Genomic DNA, 18,416 nt, shown 5'->3' with positions numbered 1-18,416 from the left:
CATAGATGGGTTTTACCTACCACAATCTTACCAATGTTCCAGCAAGCACATGCTGTTGCCCTAGGTATGGGATTTCTGAGACTTGTCTTATCACGGACAATGTTGGACCGTAAAATAAGGTCTGGAATTAATAGTAGGCAATTAAATGTGCAATTTTGCACCGATAGCATTTGACATAATGTAGCCTATGGTGTTGTTTAGACAATTCATGTCAATCAGCTGAGCAGCTCCTGCGCATGCGCGTGTGCTGTCTATTCGGTGAAACCCCTCTTAATATTTTCATTGTTAGCTGCCAAGTGGGAGTTTGCGAGCTGCACAAACCGATTTAACAAAACCACAGAGGACACACGTCAACAATAAATAGTCTGTCACATAGTCCATGAGTTACCTTCACTGCGTAGCATGGATTCTGCCTTCCAGTGAAACTTTCCAGAGAGCCGAATACAACAAGCCTACATTTGGTATGTATTATTAATGTGGTTATTTCTGAATCAGAGGATGTGGTACAGGTGATGTTAAGCACTTCTCCAATTTTTTTAGAACAGATATTCTGAGCAGCGATAGGGGTCGCGGAACAATCACATTTGTACAATCCTTTCGGTCTAAATTCCAGCTGAACTTGGAGGGGACCGTTAAAAATAGCATGCTTCTGACCAAGAGCGACAAACGTCAATAAATAGCCGTATTAAACTGAACATATATACACGTTGACTTTGTCAAACGTGTGTGTCTCTCCATGCTCTTGCTGACAAACAAATATGTTAATGTCAGCTATACTGTCCCTCAATCATCCCTTTGTTCCACATTTTGGGTATTTTAAATTTGTTAAAACTATTGAGGTTTATTTAATATGACTAATAGACCTAATGGTATTTTTTGGCAGAGTTTTATTTCTGTCTATATGGATATTTTTACTATTTACATTCCAGTGCCCTTATTAGGTTTACTGTGTAATTATTGCTGTAACTACAGTGTAACAATTATTCTAATTGCTAATTGTTACACTGTACACTGAGCATTAACCCTTGTCCAAACCCTAACCTTATCCAACCCTTAAAACAGTGTATGTACAGTGTAACAATGAGTTATTACAACACTTTACTAATGTTAAGTGTTACTGAGAGGTTTACTAGTCTAAAATAGACCTAACCACCCCTGTGTCTTCTGCAGCGTCCAGTTTACTGGAGTCTGGTGACCATCCTGCCCCGCTCACACCTCTCAGGTAGGAAATCCGTACACACACACACACACAACTTAACTTCAGCTAACTTTTTATTCCCTCACTCTCACACCATCAGACCTGGGTCATTATTAAAGGTAATGAGGTGCATTTGCCAATACTGTTTTCTGTTGAAAATGAGCCAACATTTCAAACAAAGCTAGCAGTCATTTTATGCAGCACGTAATCTCATTATTTATCAATCACATGATGTCACAAGTTATGCAGTCTTCCTACACCAAACAGTTTTTCGTATGCCATTTTATCAATAAAATGTATTTATAAAGCCCTTTTCACATCAGCAGTTGTCACAAAGTGCTTATACAGAAACCTAACCTAAAACACCAAAGAGCAAGCAATGCAGATGTAAAAGCACAGTGGCTAGGAACAAATCCCCAGAAAGGCAGGAACCTAGGAAGAAACTTAGAGAGGAACCAGGCTCTGAGGGATGGCCAGTCCTCTTCTGGCTGTGCTGGGTGGAGATTATACGAGTACATGGCCATTAAGGCTCATTTTTCAAGATGTCCAAACGTTCATAGATGACCAGCAGGGTCAAATAATGACAGTGGCTATAGAGGGTGCAACAGGTCAGCACCTCGGGAGTAAATGTCAGTTCCCTTTTCATAGCCGAGCATTCAGAAGTTGAGAGAGGGGGAGAGATAGGAGAGTGACGAAAACAGCAGGTCCGGGGAACAGCTCAGTAGTCTGATTTTGGAGTGACAAAAACATGGATTAGTTTTTAGACAAGACGTTTCAGATTTGTTCAATGTTACAAAGATGGGAAAAAAGCTGCTCTTTAATATATTTTATGTTCGTCAAAAGAGAGATCAGGGTCCAGAGTAACGCCGATATCCTTCAGTTTTATTTATGAAGACTGCAACAATCGAGATTAATTGTCAGATCAAACAGCAGATCTCTTTGTTTCTTGGGACCTAGAAATGGCATATCTGTGAAAGTTTTTATTTTTTATTTTTATTTTGCCATAGCAACTCAGTAGTTTGCCAAATGACTTAGTAATAAAAGTTTGTTCATTTCACTCTTATGATCCAATCATTCAGTTAGACAAAACACACACTCTGACAGACCAACCTGTAAACCACTAACTAACAAGTCTCTTACACATTCATCCATTTTAGTTGCAAAAAGATGAGACTCTTTAAAAAGGGGAACATTCCAATAAGTTCTCTGGTAAATGAAGTGAAACTTTAATGAAGTTGGAGCTGCCTTCGTGTCTTGGCAAATAGCCTTGATACACAACAGGGCATTTAACTGGCTACTGCATGGCTATGTTTTGCTGTGTCGGCAAGAAACTGGTTTCCTTTTCGTAAATCTGTACACTAAATTACACTGAACAAAAATATTAAGATTTTACAGTTCATATAAGGAAATCAGTCAATTGAAATAGATTAGGGTCTTATTTAAGGCTGGGAATACAGATATGTGAAAGGTCGCCGGAGATGAGAAGCAGGTACGGGGAGTCAAACATTTAATAGGAACAGACAGGTAACAGGACAGAAACAGCCTCAGCACACAGGTATTCAAGGACATATGAACATTAATGCAGAAGCAGGTGTTGGATTCGGGGTAAACTTTGACCAGTGAGCTAAGGTGGGGTTTTACCTAGCAAAGACATAGATGACCTCGAGCCAGTCGGTTTGGCTAAGAATATGTAGTGAGGGCCAGTCAACAAGAGCATGCAGGTCGAAGTGGTGGGTAGTATATGGGGCACTATGATAGACATCTAGTTTGCTGAGAAGAGTGTTGGGGGCTATTTTATAAATTACATCGCCGAAGTCAAGGATCAGTAGGATAGTAAGTTTTACAAGTGCAAGTTTGGCGTCATGAGTGAAGGAGGCTTTGTTGCGAAGTAGGAAGCCGATTCTAGTTTTAATTTTGGATTGGAGATGCTTAAAACCTGTTATTGCTAGACGTTCCGATAGCGGAACCCCTCGACAACATCCGGTGAAATGGCAGAGCGCCAAATTCAAATTAAATTACTATAAATATTAAACTTTCATGAAATCACACATGCAATACACCAAATTAACTTCTTGAGTGTAGGGGGCAGGATTTTTGTTTTTGGTTCAAAAACGTACCCATTAAAAATAGCCTATTTCTCAGGCCCAGAAATGAGAAGATGCATAATTGTCAGATTAGGATAGGAAACACTAAAGTTTCCAAAACTGTCAAAATATTGTCTGTTAGTATAACATAACTGATATTGTAGGCGAAAATCAAACCAGGAAGTGCTGTTTTTCCCGAAAGCTCTGTTCCATTGGATGCCTTGCCTCCATTTAACCTCTTAGGTCGACCCGACACGCAGGCGTCCCATCTAGACATCTGGAAATGCAAATGCGCTACGCTAAATGCTAATAGCACTCGTTAACTCAAATGTTCATTAAAACATACATGCAGGGTACTGAATTAAAGCTACACTCGTTGTGAATCCAGCCAACAAGACCAGATTTTTAAAATGCTTTTCGGCAAAAGCATGAGAAGCTATTATCTGATAGCATGCAACACCCCTAAAGACCCGCAGGGGACGTAAACAAAATAATTAGCATAGTCGGCGCTACACAAAATGCAGAAATAAAATATAAAACATTCATTACCTTTGACGATCTTCTTTGTTGGCACTCCTAGATGTCCCATAAATATCACTATTGGGTCTTTTTTTTCGATTAAATCGGTCCATATATAGCCTAGATATCGATCTATGAAGACTGATCAAGGACAAAAACAGCGTTTTATAACGCAACGTCATTTTTTAAAATAAAAAAAGTCGATGATAAACTTTTAAAAACCACTTCGAAATACTTTTGTAATGCAACTCTAGGTATTAGTAAACGTTAATAATCGATCAAATTGATCACGAGGCGATGTATATTCTATAGCTCTCCGTCTTAAAATAATGTCCGGATAAATCTCAACCAAAATATCCGGTCGGAGACCGGAAGAAATGGGCTTTCTCTTTTTCGTTTGACCAAGAAACAAAGCCTAGGCAATTGACAAGACTGGTGACATCGTGTGGAAGCTGTAGGAATTGCTATCTCGGCTCCAGGTAATGTGGTTCCCATTCAACAATACATTAAAGTGGCGCATTGATATATTTTCCAATTTTCAGTGATCAGATTTTCCTGCGCTTTTCGATGAAACGCACGTTCTGTTAGTCACAGCCGTGATTTAACCAGTTTTAGAAACGTCTGAGTTTTCTATCCACACATACTAATCATATGCATATACTATATTCCTGGCATGAGTAGCAGGGCGCTGAAATGTTGCGCGATTTTTAAGAGTGTTCGAAAAAGTAGGGGGTAGGATCAACAGGTTAAAGGGATATCAACCAGATTCCTTTTCCTATGGCTTCCTCGAAGGTGTCAACAGTCTTTAGACATAGCTTCAGGCTTTTATTTTGAGAAATTAGCAAGAAAGATAACATTGCGTCAGTGGATAGCTGGGTGGGGCAGCCATTGTCTCTCCCTCTTCTATTGGAAAAAGCGACAGTCCCGGTTGATATATTATCGATTATATATTTTAAAAAACAACTTGAGGATTGATTATAAAAAAATGTTTGACATGTTTGTGGACATTAGACACTATTTGGAATTTGTCTGTGACGTCGTCACCGCTCAAGCCTGTGGATTTCTGAACATAACGCGCCAAACAAATGGAGGTATTTTGGATATAAAAAACCTTTATGGAACAAAAGGAACATTTATTGTGTAACTGGGAGTCTCGTGAGTGCAAACATCCAAAGATTATCAAAGGTAAGTGATTTAATCTATGGCTTTTCTGACTTTCGTGACCAATCTACATGGCTGCTAGTGTTTAATATTTTGTCTACTGAGAGTGATGTTCTTACAAATGCTTGCTATGCTTTCACCGAAAAGCTGTATTGAAATCTGCCACCCCAGGTGGATTAACAACAAGCTAAGCTGTGTTTTGCTATATTGCACTTGTGATTTCATGAAAATGTAATATTTTTAGTATTTCGATTGTGTCGCGCTGCAATTCAGCGGGTGTTGATGAAAATGATCCCGCTAAAGGGATGGGCGCGTCAAGAAGTTAAAGATACAATTGTTGTTAATCCAGCCAACGTGTCAGATTTCAAAAAGGCTTTACAGCGAAAGGAAACCATGCGATTATTTGAGAACAGCACCCCATCAATCAAACAGACAATCATATTTCATCCCGCCAGGCGCAACACAAAACTCAGAAATAACGATATAATTCATGCCTTACCTTTGAAGAACTTCTTTTGTTGGCACTCAAATGTCCCATAAACATCACAAACGGTCCTTTTGTTCGATAAATTCCGTTATCTCAAATGTCCATTTTATTTGACGCATTTGATCCAGAAAAACACTGGTTCCAACTTGCGCAACAAGACTACAAAATATCTAATAAATTACCTATAAACTTGTTCCAAACAGTTCAAACAACGTTCCTAATACAACTAGGTATTTTTTTACGTAAATAATCAATAACATTTAAGATGATAAACTGTGTTCAATACCAGACGAAAACAAAGTGGAGCGAGCTTTCAGGTCGTGCGCCCCAACTACAACAGTACACTAGACTCAACCCTCATTCTGAACAGTCATACTTCTTCATTTCTCTAAGCAAAACCATCAACCAATTTCTAGACTGACATCTAGTGGAAGCGATAGGAACTGCAAGCAAGTGCCACAAATCTAGATCCACATTTTTTTTTAAACATTGAAAAGAGTGATAAAATAAATTCCTGGGTGGATTTCTCAGGTTTATGCCTGCCATATCAGTTCTGTTATACTCACAGACATTATTCTATCTAAACCTACCAATTATATGCATATCCTAGCTTCTGGGCCTGAGTAGCAGGCAGCTTACTTTGGAAACGCTTTTCATCCGGACAAGAAAATACTGCCCTCTAGCCCGAAGAGGTTTTAATGTGAGTCTGGAAGAAGAGTTTACAGTCCAACCAGACACCTAGGTATTTGTAGTTGTAGTCCACATATTCTAGGTGCGGGCAGCAATCTGTTGAAGAGCATGCACTTAAAAACAGTTGGAGGCTATGGAAGGAGTGTTGTATGGCGTTGAAACTCGTTTGGAGGTTTGTTAGCATAGTGTCCAAAATAGGGTCAGGTGTATACAGAATGGTGTTGTCTGCGTAGAGGTGGATCAGAGAATCACCAGTAGCAAGAGCGACATTGATATATATAGAGAAAAGAGTCTGCCCGAGAATTGAACCCTGTGGCACCCCCAAAGAGACTGCCAGAGGTCCAGACAACAGGCCCTCCGATTTGACACGCTGAACTCTGTCTGAGAAGTAGTTGGTAAACCAGGCGAGGCAGTCTTTTGAGAAGCCAAGGCTATTGAGTCTGCCGATAAGAATGTGGTGATTGATAGTCGAAAGCCTTGGCCAGGTCGATGAAGACAGCTGCACAGTACTGTCTTATCGATGACAGTTACGATATCGTTTAGGACCTTGAGTGTGGCTGAGGTGCACCCATGACCAGCTCGGAAACCAGATTGCATAGTGGAGAAGGTACGATGGGATTCGAAATGGTTGGTGATCTGTTTATTAACTTTGCTTTTGAAAATGTTAAAGGCAGGCAGATATAGGTTTAACAGTTTGGGTCTAGAGCAGGGGTGTCAAACATACGGCCCGCGGGCCGGAACCGGCCCCCAAGGAGGTTTGATCAGGCCCGCAGGATAATTTAAAAGTGGAAAAAAATGCATAAAAGACATGGAATTAATATTTTTAATTCGCTGCAATTCATGGATTATCCGCTAAGGGGCGCACTCTTTCCATCAGAGTAGAAGACAAGCCGCATCACTGAGACAGACTGAAAACAGCAGACGGTATCAATGCGCCATCTACTGCTTGTTACGACGTTGTTAATACCTTGGTCTCTACCTCTCCGCTACACCATCATTAGCCAAAATGTCGTTATCCAAACGGAGAAAAGTAGATAAGGAGTGTAGAATTTTCAAAGAAAAATGGACCACGTCCTATTTATTTACAGAGATGCACGGAAAACCTTTGTGCTTGGTGTGTTTGCAACAAGTTTCGGTATTGAAGGAATATAATATTCGACGCCACTACGAGACTCATCACAGCGAAAAATATGACGGCTTGCAAGGACAACTGAGAAGAGATAAGATTAACGAATTGCTGGCGGGTCTGAGGAAACAGCAGTCAACTTTCATCCAGAGCCGAGAAGTCAGTGAAGCAGCGGTAAAAGCCAGCTACCTAATTGCTAGCGAAATAGCATTAGCATCGAAGCCGTATTCCGACGGTGACTTTGTTAAACGATGCATGATGAAGGCGGCTGAACTTGTATGTCCCGAGAAGCGACAAGCTTTTGCCAATATTAGCCTGACGAGGAATACTATAGCAGAGAGGATTTCGGAACTATCGGCAGATTTTGACAGTCAATTGAAACAGAGAGTCAAGTCATTTATTGCATTTTCCGTGGCAATTGACGAGAGCACTGACATCACAGACGTGGCCCAACTGGCCATATTTATTCGAGGAGTTGATGAGACATTGACTGTTACTGAAGAGTTTCTTGAGTTGGTGCCAATGATGGACACCACAACAGCCGAGGACATTTTCGGCTCTGTCGTTGCTGCATTGGACAGAGTTGGAGTGGACTGGTCCCGCGCTGTCAGCCTGGCTACAGACGGCGCGCCATCCATGGTCGGAAAGAAAGCAGGTGCCGCGACAAAGTTCAAAGACAAAGTACAAGCCCTTAATGGAGGAGATCGTTTCTGGACATTTCACTGTATTTTGCACCAGGAGGCATTGTGTTGCAAGTCGCTGAAAATGGACCACGTCATGGAGGTGGTTGTTCGCACTGTAAATTTCATCCGGTCCAGAGGTCTGAACCATCGTCAGTTTGACAAACTTCTCAGCGACAGCAACATTACCCACAGCCTGCCATACCACACTGAAGTGAGATGGTTAAGCCGAGGCGCTGTGCTGAGGCATTTCTTTGATCTACGAGAGGAAATCGGACAGTTCATGGAGAAAAAAGGAAAACCGGTGTTGGAATTACAATCTCAGGAATGGCTACGGGACCTTGCATTCTTGGTTGATATTACTGAACACTTGAACAATCTGAACAAAATGTTGCAAGGCCGCAAAAAAGTTGTCACACAGTTTTCTGACAACATACATGCATTTAAGTTGAAGCTGACTTTGTGGGAGATGCAAATGGCAACCCTGCTCATTTCCCCTGTCTGAGAGATGTGTGTGTGACCAGACCTGATGCGGACATGAAACGGTACAAAGACAAAATTGCAGGACTACTGCGGGAGTTTGAGAAACGTTTTCAGGTATTTGGTGAACTTGAGACAGAATTTTCAGTTTTTCGCTCACCTTTCACAGTTAAAGCTTCTGATCTGCCGGTCGAAATTCAGCTAGAGATAATTGATTTGCAGTGTGATGCAGATTTGAAGGGCAAATTTGCCTCTGTAGGTCTGGACAGATTTTATCAGTATCTACTACCAGGTTACCCCAAATTAACAGCCCTGGCTGCTAAAATTTTGTGCATGTTTGGGACAACCTACCTTTGAACAAATTTTCTCAGTGATGAATATCAATAAAACAAAAATGCGTTCAAGGCTCACAAACAAGCACTTAAATGACATTCTGAAAGTGACAGCTAGTCAGGACATGACACCTGGTGTTGATGCACTTGTACAGGCCAAAAGATGCCAAGTTTCAGGTACAAATACAAGTCCAGACTAGACTAACACCTTTAAAATGCTGCCTTAGATACTGTTTGCATTGAAAGAATACAGCTCTGTGAAGATGAATCCTTACTGTGGTGATTTAAAAAATGTGCACTTTAATGTTAGTCAGCAGCTTCAAAACAAAAGTTGTGTGATGGAATTCTACTGTTCATACAACTCCATAAATTTTCAGTATGTATTGTATGTGTATGTATGTTTCATGTATGAAGTTTACAGATTTACAGGACAGGCGAACACTTTCTTCATTACACATTTAAAATCACTCTCCTTAGTTTGTAAGGTGTACGCAGGGATTACATTTAGATTTTATATGCGTATGTGTAAGTGGTTTAAAAATTCCTTTCTTTAAAAGTCTCATTTAATCTTAAAGTGCATTACTATATTTTTCAGTACCAATTAAAGTTTTGTGCCTTTGTACAATCAGTGGGATCAGTTGCAATGCATATTTGTGAATGATAAAAGTAAATTGCACATTTGTCTAAGGAAATATGAGGTGTTTCATGAAATGTTTTGTAAAAGGATAGTTCCTTAAATTTCAATATTTTCCTAATGTTCTTGTGCTTCTTTACACCAAAACAAAGGAAAGACATGTTATTTTGGTTATTTATAGCAGAGTATGGTATAATTTTAATGGTCCGGCCCACTTGACATCTCCCTAGGCCGTATGTGGCCCACGATGCGAAATGAGTTTGACACCCCTGGTCTAGAGTGTCTCCCCCTTTGAAGAGGGGGATGACCACGGCAGCTTTCCAATCTTTGTGGATCTCAGACAATACGAAAGAGGTTGAACAGGCTAGTAATAAGGGTTGCAACAATTTTGGCTGATAATTTGGCTGATTTATCGGTGGTGACAGTGTTTCCTATCCTTAGTGCAGTGGGCAGCTGGGACGAGGTGGTGTTCTTATTCTCCGTGGACTTTAGTGTCCCAAAACCTTTTGGAATTAGTGCTACAGGAAGCAAATTTCTGGTTGAAAAAGCTAGCCTTAGCTATCCTAACTGACTGAGTACATTGGTTCCTGACTTCCCTGAAAAGTTTCATATCGCGGGGCTATTGAAGCTAATGCAGAATGCCACAGGATGTTTTTGTGCTGGTCAAGGGCAGTCAAGTCTGGGGTGAACCAAGGGCTATGTCTGTTCGTAGTTATATTTTTTTTAATGGGGCATGCTTATTTAAGATGCACTTTTGAAAGCACTTTTGAAGAGCAACCAGGCATCCTCTACTGTCGGGATAAGGTCAATATCCTTCCAGGATACCTGGGCCAGGTCGATTAGAAAGGCCTGCTCGCTGAAGTGTTTTAGGGAGCGTTTGACAGTGATGAGGGATGGTCGTTTGACCGCAGACCCAGTACGCATGCAGGCAATGAGGTAGTGATCACTGAGATCCTGGTTGAAGACAGCAGAGGTGTATTTAGAGGGTAGGTTGGTCAGGCTGATATCTAAGAGGGTGCCCATGGTTTCGGATTCAGGGTTGTACCTGGTAGGTTCCTTGATGATTTGTGTGAGATTGAGGGCATCTAGCTTAGGATGTAGGACGGCCGGGGTGTTAAGCATGTCACAGTTCAGGTCACCTAACAGTACGAACTCTGTCTATAACAAGCGGCAACTGAGATACTTGTTTCTGGAAAGGTGGATTGTTAAAAGTAAAAGCTTGAATTGTTTGGGCACAGACCTGGATAGCCTGCAGAGTTCTGTCATACTATCTCTGCAGAAGATTGCAACTCCGTCACCTTTGGCAGCTCTCTCTTGTCGGAAAATGTTAGTTAGGGATGGAAATTTCAGGATTTTTGGTGGCCTACCATTCAGACATGGCTAAAACATTTGGGTTGGCGGAGTGTGCTAAAGCAGTGAATAAAACAAACTTAGGGAGGAGGCTTCTAATGTTAACATGCATGAAACCAATGATTTTAAAGTTACGGAAGTCAACAAATGCGAGCACCTGGGGAATGGACACTTTGGGTGAGTGCAGGGAAAACAATTGCATGTGACAGTACTGATAAGGGGAGAAAATGTTGAAGGCTCATATCACTTAGTTCCCTGCTTAGCAAGAAGGATGCAATGTTTAGAGATAAGGAGGAGACGTGGGGTATGAATACCACCACGGGGTAAGCCATGTTTTTGTCTGAATACAGCTGTGTCAACCCTTTGGGAAGAATTAAACTTGGTTAAGCTTCCCTAGAGCCTGTTAGGTTCAGATCAGATCACGCTGCAAGCAGGGTTCACCATGATTTGTAGTCAAACCAAAGAGTCCAGATCAGTGGAGCAGAGCTGGCAACAATCACGGTAGGCAAGTTCCGATATCTGTTTCCACTCATTTTTGTACCTTTTTATTTAACTAGGCAAGTCAGTTAAGATCAAATTCTTATTTTCAATGACGGCCTTGGAACAGTAACTACCTTGTTCAGGGGCAGAACGACAGATTTTTACCTTGTCAGCTCGGAATTTGATCTTGCAACCTTCCGGTTACTTGTCCAACACTCTAACCACTAGGCTACCTGCCTCCCCATCTTGGGGAAATGAGAATCGTAGCCTGAACAGTATAGGATACGTACCTGGAGAGCCTGAGTTTAATTCAGTAGGCCCATTGTATAATTTCCACTGGATGTCATAAGGTGAATGCACCAATTTGTAAGTCGCTCTGGATAAGAGCGTCTGCTGAATGACTTAAATGTAAATGTAATAACGACCGGCCGTAACTTTTATGGTAAATGGTAAGTCCCTGAAGGTACACTCGTACAGGCTAGTACCTGGGATATGAATACCACCACGGGGGAAGCCATGTCTTTTGTCTGAATGCAGCTGTGTCGACACTTTGGGAAGAATTTACGGCGAACCAGACATGTATAGGGAAGGTAATGACAGAGGTGATTGAGTCCAGGTGAGTCCAATAATCGCTGATGCACGTAACAGGGGAAGGCAGGTGTGCGCAATGCTGGGGAGCCTGGCACGTGAGCAGGTGTGACAATAAGCATATGTTGGTCACAGATACTTTTTTGAAAAAGAAGGGGCGTGGATCAGAAAACCAGTCAGTATCTGGTATGACCACCATTTTCTTCCTGCAGCATGACATATCTCCTTCGTATAGAGTTGATCAGGCTGTTGATTGTGGCCTGTGGAATGTTGTCCCACTCCTCTTCAATGGTGGAGCAAAGTTGCTGGATATTGGCGGGACTTGGAACGCGCTGTCCTACTTGCCGATATACCGCTTTTGTCAGATTTTACTTAGTGTTTAGGAGATTTTATACAGCAGGTTAGGAAAATTAATGTAGCCGGTTAGGAGAATCTGTTTACGGTTAGGAAAAGTTGTTAGGGTTAGCTAAAATGCAAACATATTCAACTTTTGACTTCAGTTTGACAAAGCTATATCCCTTCTAGCAATCACCCTCTGACTACCAGAGTATTTCAGATTCCTCAATGAGTCACGTGTCTATGAACCACGCCTGGGTTCAAATAGTATTTGTTTTCTTTTGAGCTGTGCTTGATTGAGCTTGTCTGGCACAATGAAACGAATGGAGTAGTCCCAAAATTACAAACCGCGTCCATCTGGCACTTTAGGCCAGGCCCAATCAAACATTCAAAATATTTGAAGGAAAACAAACACTATTTGAACCCAGGTCTCCCATTTGCGCAGGTTAAGGGTCAGGGTCTCTGGCGGTGCTGCTCTGGGTAAGATGATAAATGTGTTGGCCTGATGCACCAGTTGCACGTGTAGCTCCAGTGATGTCAGTCCCATGAGAAATATAAGATATAATTTGTCCATTCATTGGCTTAAAATAGTAGAAAAACTAGTTGATGATAGAAATATAGAGACCTTACGGTATTGGCTTTGTCCTTTAAACTTTAACCCTCACCTGTCTGGGTAGGTAACAGGAAATACTAACGGGTTAAATTCTACCTGGTCATATGGGGTATACTGGACTCTGATGTCATTTCAACATACAACTTGTTGGTAATCCACTATGACTGACTGAAATGATTGACAAAATGATGTTGAAATGACATGAAAACAATTTAGATGCAGTGTTGTTAGTGCCAAGTTGGTATGGAATGTACAGAATGAATGTGATGCGGACCAGAAAGAAGCTGCCTCCATAGAAGACCTAAAATCATCTTTCAGTGAGTGCATCTCAGCAGATGATTCAATCACACCCATTCCAAGTGCTTCTGAATCCTGTGATTGTGGGCAACCTCCCTCTGTGTGTTTTACCAGCTGCACCAGTGCAGTGAAACTGTTCAAGTCCTAACACGGTTTGACAACAATCTACACAAAATATTCTGTCAAAGTGGGAGAAAAATGTATAATGAAAAAAAAGATCCATAAAAATGTGAAATAAAATCTAGTCGTTTTGGATTTTATTTTTTCGTTTTTTACATTTATTTAAATAGGCAAGTCCAGTTAAGAACAAATTTGTATTTACAATGAAGGCCTACATTCTCGTTGCATAAGTATTCAGCTCCCTGAGTCCATAGGTGTTGGAAACACCTTTAGCAGCAATTACAAAGGTGAGTCTATTTGGGTACGTCCTTAAGAGCTTTGCAATAGAGGTCTGGCGGGACTGATTTATTTATCCCACTCCCACAGCTTTTCATACCACACCCACTGCATGGCTTTCTACCCAACTTGCACAGAACTCGTCTCAAACCGAACCACAGTCCTCAATGTTATTTTAGACGTATGTGACGCAACTCACTTGCCAGCCAAGGTCCCTGGAATTTTGCATCCTATAGGCAATATCAAATGTGCAAAAATAACTTAGGATATAAGTTAAATGACCAGATTCTCGCGTGGCCCATTATATTAGGCTATCTGTGTTACTGGGCTATATCAGCCAATATGGTAGATGTAGTTCGAAGACAGCAGAGTTGGAGAAATTTGCCATTTCTCTTGAGTTATTTTTTACAGCCTACCTTTTAGAAGTGTGAAGATTTTCTGATAGAAATAGGGGTGGTCAATATTTATTTCTAGGCAATGTAGAAAACTATAGCCTAATCATATTTAGGAAGAACATTTCCTTGGAAAAAGAACTGCCCCGTGCTTCTCCGCCCATGCAGGCTATAGCCAACTGCTACGTTTTGCTCAGGCCTATAGGACACAGCCTACCTTTTAGGGGGACGATTTTGCAGGCAGAGGCAAATAAATGGGTAATCAATACTCAATGAAAATTAAAAGGCGCAACGTTCGCTCACCATAGTAGCCTAACCTGTGCCGTTTTCTTTTCGATGATGATACAAATGTTTGATTGCAACTCGACTTCACGTTGGTTAAGCGTCCTCCAATTATTTCCGTTATCAATATTTATTTACCGACACTGGTAAACTACAGTCTACGAATATTTACGTTAAATTCATATTTAAAATGTACTGCCACGTGATTCTCCGCCCATGTAGGCAGTCCACTCTATTTCAATGAGACCACATACTAGGAGAGGTAGTTAATTAACTGAAATTGAAGCAGAGAATTCGATGTGTGAATAATGCAAAAAAATATGTGCTTTTAATACAATAGGTAGGCCAACCCATGCAAAGCAGAAAGATGACAGTTTGCAAATAACCTGCAGGACAACATAAGTATTGTTTATCCCAAAGTCGTCTCTGATCCCCCTCAGAATGAAAAATGTCAACCTAGCCGCAATGATCTGTTGAGACCCGCATACTGAATGCAGCCCTCTACTTTGCACACCTGATTGCGCAATTTTTGCCTATTCTTTTCTAAATTCTTCAAGCTATGTAAAGATGTTGGGGATCATGGCTAGACAGCACTTTTCAGGTCTTGCTGTACCTAGTATTTCAATCAGATTTAAGTTAAAACTAACTTGGCCACTTAAGAACATTAACTGTGTTATTGTTAAGCAGCTCCAGTGTTGAGTTGACCTTGTGTTGTAGGTTATTGTCATGCTGAACAGTGAATTCCTCTCCCAGTGTAAAGCAGTCTGAAGCAGGTTTCTCTATAGGATTTTGCCTATGCTTAGCCCTATCCTGTTTCTTTTCACCCGTAAAAACTCCCCATTATTTGCCAATGTCATGCATACACATACCAATGATGCAGCCACCACCTTGCTTGAAAATAAAGAGGCAGTTACTCAATGAAGTGTTTTGTTTGATTTTCCCCAAACATAAGGCTTTGCATTTAGGCCCAAAAGTGTATTCCTTTGCAAGTTTTTGGTTTTCACTATTACTTCAATTCCTTGTTGCATACAATATGCATGTTTTTGGAATATTTGTGTTCTTTTCACCTTGTCATTTAGGTCATTATTGTGGAGTCACTACAATCTTGTTGATCCATCCTCAGTTTTCTCCCATCACAGCCATTGAACAATGTAGCTGTTTTAAAATCACCAATGACCTCATGGTAACATCCCTGAGCAGTTTCAAAACCCCCTGGTCTTAGTAGCTGAATCTGTGCTTGATATTCGATACTTGACTGAGTGACCTTAAAACATCTGTATGTATGTATGAAGGGTTAGTCATTTACAAATCATGACAACCCCTGATATTGCACATAGTGAGTCCATGTCACTTTCTATTTGATTTGTTAAGCCAAATTGTACACCGGAACTAATTTAGGCTTGCCTAAACAAAGGGTCCTAATACTTATACAATGACTATATTCGAGTTATTTTATAAATATTATTTCTTCCACTTTGACAGAGTATTTTGTATAGATATTTGACAAAAAATGATTATTTTTTATTTATTTTTTATCTTGGGAATTTTTTTTTTTTTTTTACGATACGAAGCATACACATACAAACAACAACAGTATACAAACATCAACTACATCGCGCCTGCCCAGACCCACTAGCATAAACACACATCTCAAGCGCCCACATCGCTTTCCGCCACATGGTCCAAAACTGCACCATTTTGTTTCTCCGTAGCCCACACACTTTCAATATTTTAAATAATAGATCATTATATTTTTTCCATTGTGTTAATTTATGGCGGAGTGATTGATTTCCATGTTTTAGTACATGCTTTTCAAGATGAGTAATGAGAAGAAAGTCGTCTAACTCCGCGGGTATCTCACTACACCCCCGTATGCCATGTCTTGAAATATTAAAAGACAGCCAACTTTCTAGCTCCACCCATAACTTTTGGACTTCATATCATTCCCAGAAAGCATGGATTATTGAGTCATTACTAGTTTTACATTTAGAACATGACTCTGCCATTGTGCTGAATGTTTCTGAATTTTGTATAATTCTTTACATTAATTTATACTGGATTAAGCATACATTTTGTGCCAACATCAGTTCTTTTTAAGAGATTGTCAGTTGAATATGCTCTCTGCAAGAGTTTGTATGTCTTCCTTGTCAATGAAATCCATTTTAATCCCACTTTATAACACAATAATAATGAAGAAATCCAAGCGGTCTGAATACTTTTGCAAGTCACTGTAATCTTAACTGCACTTGAATTCCTTTTCTCTGCGACCACTGATCCGAACAGCGTTGATAAAGTGAATCGAATGGCATTCGATCAAAACATGTTGAGTCTCTTGTGCCTTCCTTGTCTGCAGTCCTGGGTGAAATGAGGCATGGGTAGTAAAGCTATTTGGATCACAGCCAGTGACAGGCAGAGTGAAGTCTTCTCAAGTGGCAGAAGCATTTGACGGCTTTCAATAGATTGTTTTTCAGCACAGAACCATCACTTCTGACCGTTATAAACTCACCCTGGCACTAGGTTATCTGGTGGTAAATATTGGGGACAGGGAAAGAGTCTACCTGCATGTTATTGGCGAGTTGTGGGAGAGTGCCCCCTTTTTAAAGCTTTGAGAATCTCAAGGACAAGGTTTCTGTAACAACTTAAGGATTGCGTTAAACATGTACTACCTGTTTTTAGAGAATGCAACCGTGCAGCTAGACTAGAAAGACTGACAGTAATAAAGGACAAATGGTGCAAACCACCACTGGGCACAGACACCCATTTTCACTGAACTATTATGCCAGTTTAACTCGTCAAACTGGCATAAGAGTTTAGTGAAACTGATCTAAAATTGCCTCGCTCTACACAGGTAGTCTTGTTGGTAGCTTCTCTTTGCAGCTTCTTAGAGTCCCACTACAGAAAGTGCTCAGAGCCACTAATACAAAGACCCAAGATAAATTCTGGATTGTTTTGCGTCGTTGTTTGAAAAGCCAAAGTGCTTCATCCCGACAAAATTGCTTGATTACTACGAACTCAACCATCAGAGTTAAAGCCTCTTCTTTGGGTCTTTAAACAGGTACTACCTGTCCTCTGAGAATGCACCTCTCTGGCTGTCTGTCCACCCAAAAGACATACAGCCAATTTCACACAACTGTGGGAAGCATTGGAGTCAACATGGGCCAGCATCCTTGGGGAATGCTTTCGACACCTTGTAGAGTCTATGCCCCGACGAATAGAAGCTGTTCTTTGGGCAAAGGGTGGGTGGGGTGTTCCTACTGTATACTCAGTGTAGAGTGCTCCTTAGCGAATGATTAGATCACAATCATCCCACTAATTAGAGAGACAGTCCTGACCTGCACCTCCTCTTGCACCTTTACAGGGTGTTGGTTGATGCTACCAGCTGTTCTCCTCTGGCTAACTGTCATCACAGTGCAGTCAAACACACCTGAGATCCCCTCAGTCTATACAGGTGGCTCCCGTTGGCAGCTTTCCAAAGGTACCTGGCCGGACGCTTCAGCCGTCGTCGTTATCAATCTTGTAGTCCTTTCACTTGTCTGCAACCGTGAAGGAAATGAGATGGGATGAGACGGGAAGCTGGAGGCTCTCTCCATCTCCATCTCTCCACCCGCTATCCATTGTTCTCATTTCCCCTGTGCATAGAGCCGATGAAGAGGTGTATTGACACCGCCATAGCCCCCAGGGTCTTATTCGAAAAGCTTTGCGTGTTTGGGAAGAGATCACGTAGAGATGCATAGACTTGGATTCGTAAAGAAGTTGTTCTCTAGTCTAGGAATGTGATTTCACAGGTTACGTGGTTACATTTCCTTTGGTCTGCTCCATTTTGGATTCTTCATATTATAGTACACCTCATAAAGCCAGGGGATAAATGGTGAAAACTCAACAGTCTATAGCTCATACACTTCCCATTAGAAGTTGGCATGAGTCAGGCTGAACAAAGCCAGGCCATGCAATTCAATATCCATCTTCAAACAAAAGCAATACAGGTCAAAATAGTTCATATTACCAAAGGAAATAGAGGGACTAACTGTACAGATGACAATAAAAATGATATTTTGAAAGTAAGCATATGTTTTTGTTTCAGTCTCCCCCATCTCCACTAACACAAGTACATTTTAAGGAGTTTTTTTCTATTAATTATAAAATGAACAGCTGTACATAGACTCATGTGAAGGTCAAATTACAGAAGAGGAATTTCTTGACGCATCAGCCCTTATTGCACATTCCATGACCGAACGGTCTAAGCACACTTCCTACTGGTGTGGAATACTATAGAACAAAAGTCAGTCTAGTT

General features: G+C 40.9%; 1 protein-coding gene across 10 annotated transcripts in view; it reads left to right on the top strand.

Moving 5' to 3' along the window:
- The window catches only part of slc16a13 (solute carrier family 16 member 13), a 56,564-nt gene that overhangs the window by 4,605 nt on the left and 33,543 nt on the right, over positions 1-18,416 (top strand). For 5 of the 10 annotated variants that reach the window (XM_046318443.1, XM_046318435.1, XM_046318437.1 and 2 more), the window contains exon 2: positions 1,171-1,222. The gene's annotated coding sequence lies outside the window, so the exon portion shown is untranslated. Of the gene's footprint in view, positions 1-30; positions 462-1,170; positions 1,223-18,416 lie in introns of those variants that run through there. The other 5 variants (XM_046318434.1, XM_046318442.1, XM_046318440.1 and 2 more) reach the window with 5 other exon arrangements.

Source organism: Oncorhynchus gorbuscha, linkage group LG21 (assembly GCF_021184085.1).
Source record: "Oncorhynchus gorbuscha isolate QuinsamMale2020 ecotype Even-year linkage group LG21, OgorEven_v1.0, whole genome shotgun sequence".
Classification (NCBI taxonomy): Eukaryota; Metazoa; Chordata; class Actinopteri; order Salmoniformes; family Salmonidae; genus Oncorhynchus; species Oncorhynchus gorbuscha.
This window is presented reverse-complemented; position numbering and strand designations above follow the sequence as displayed.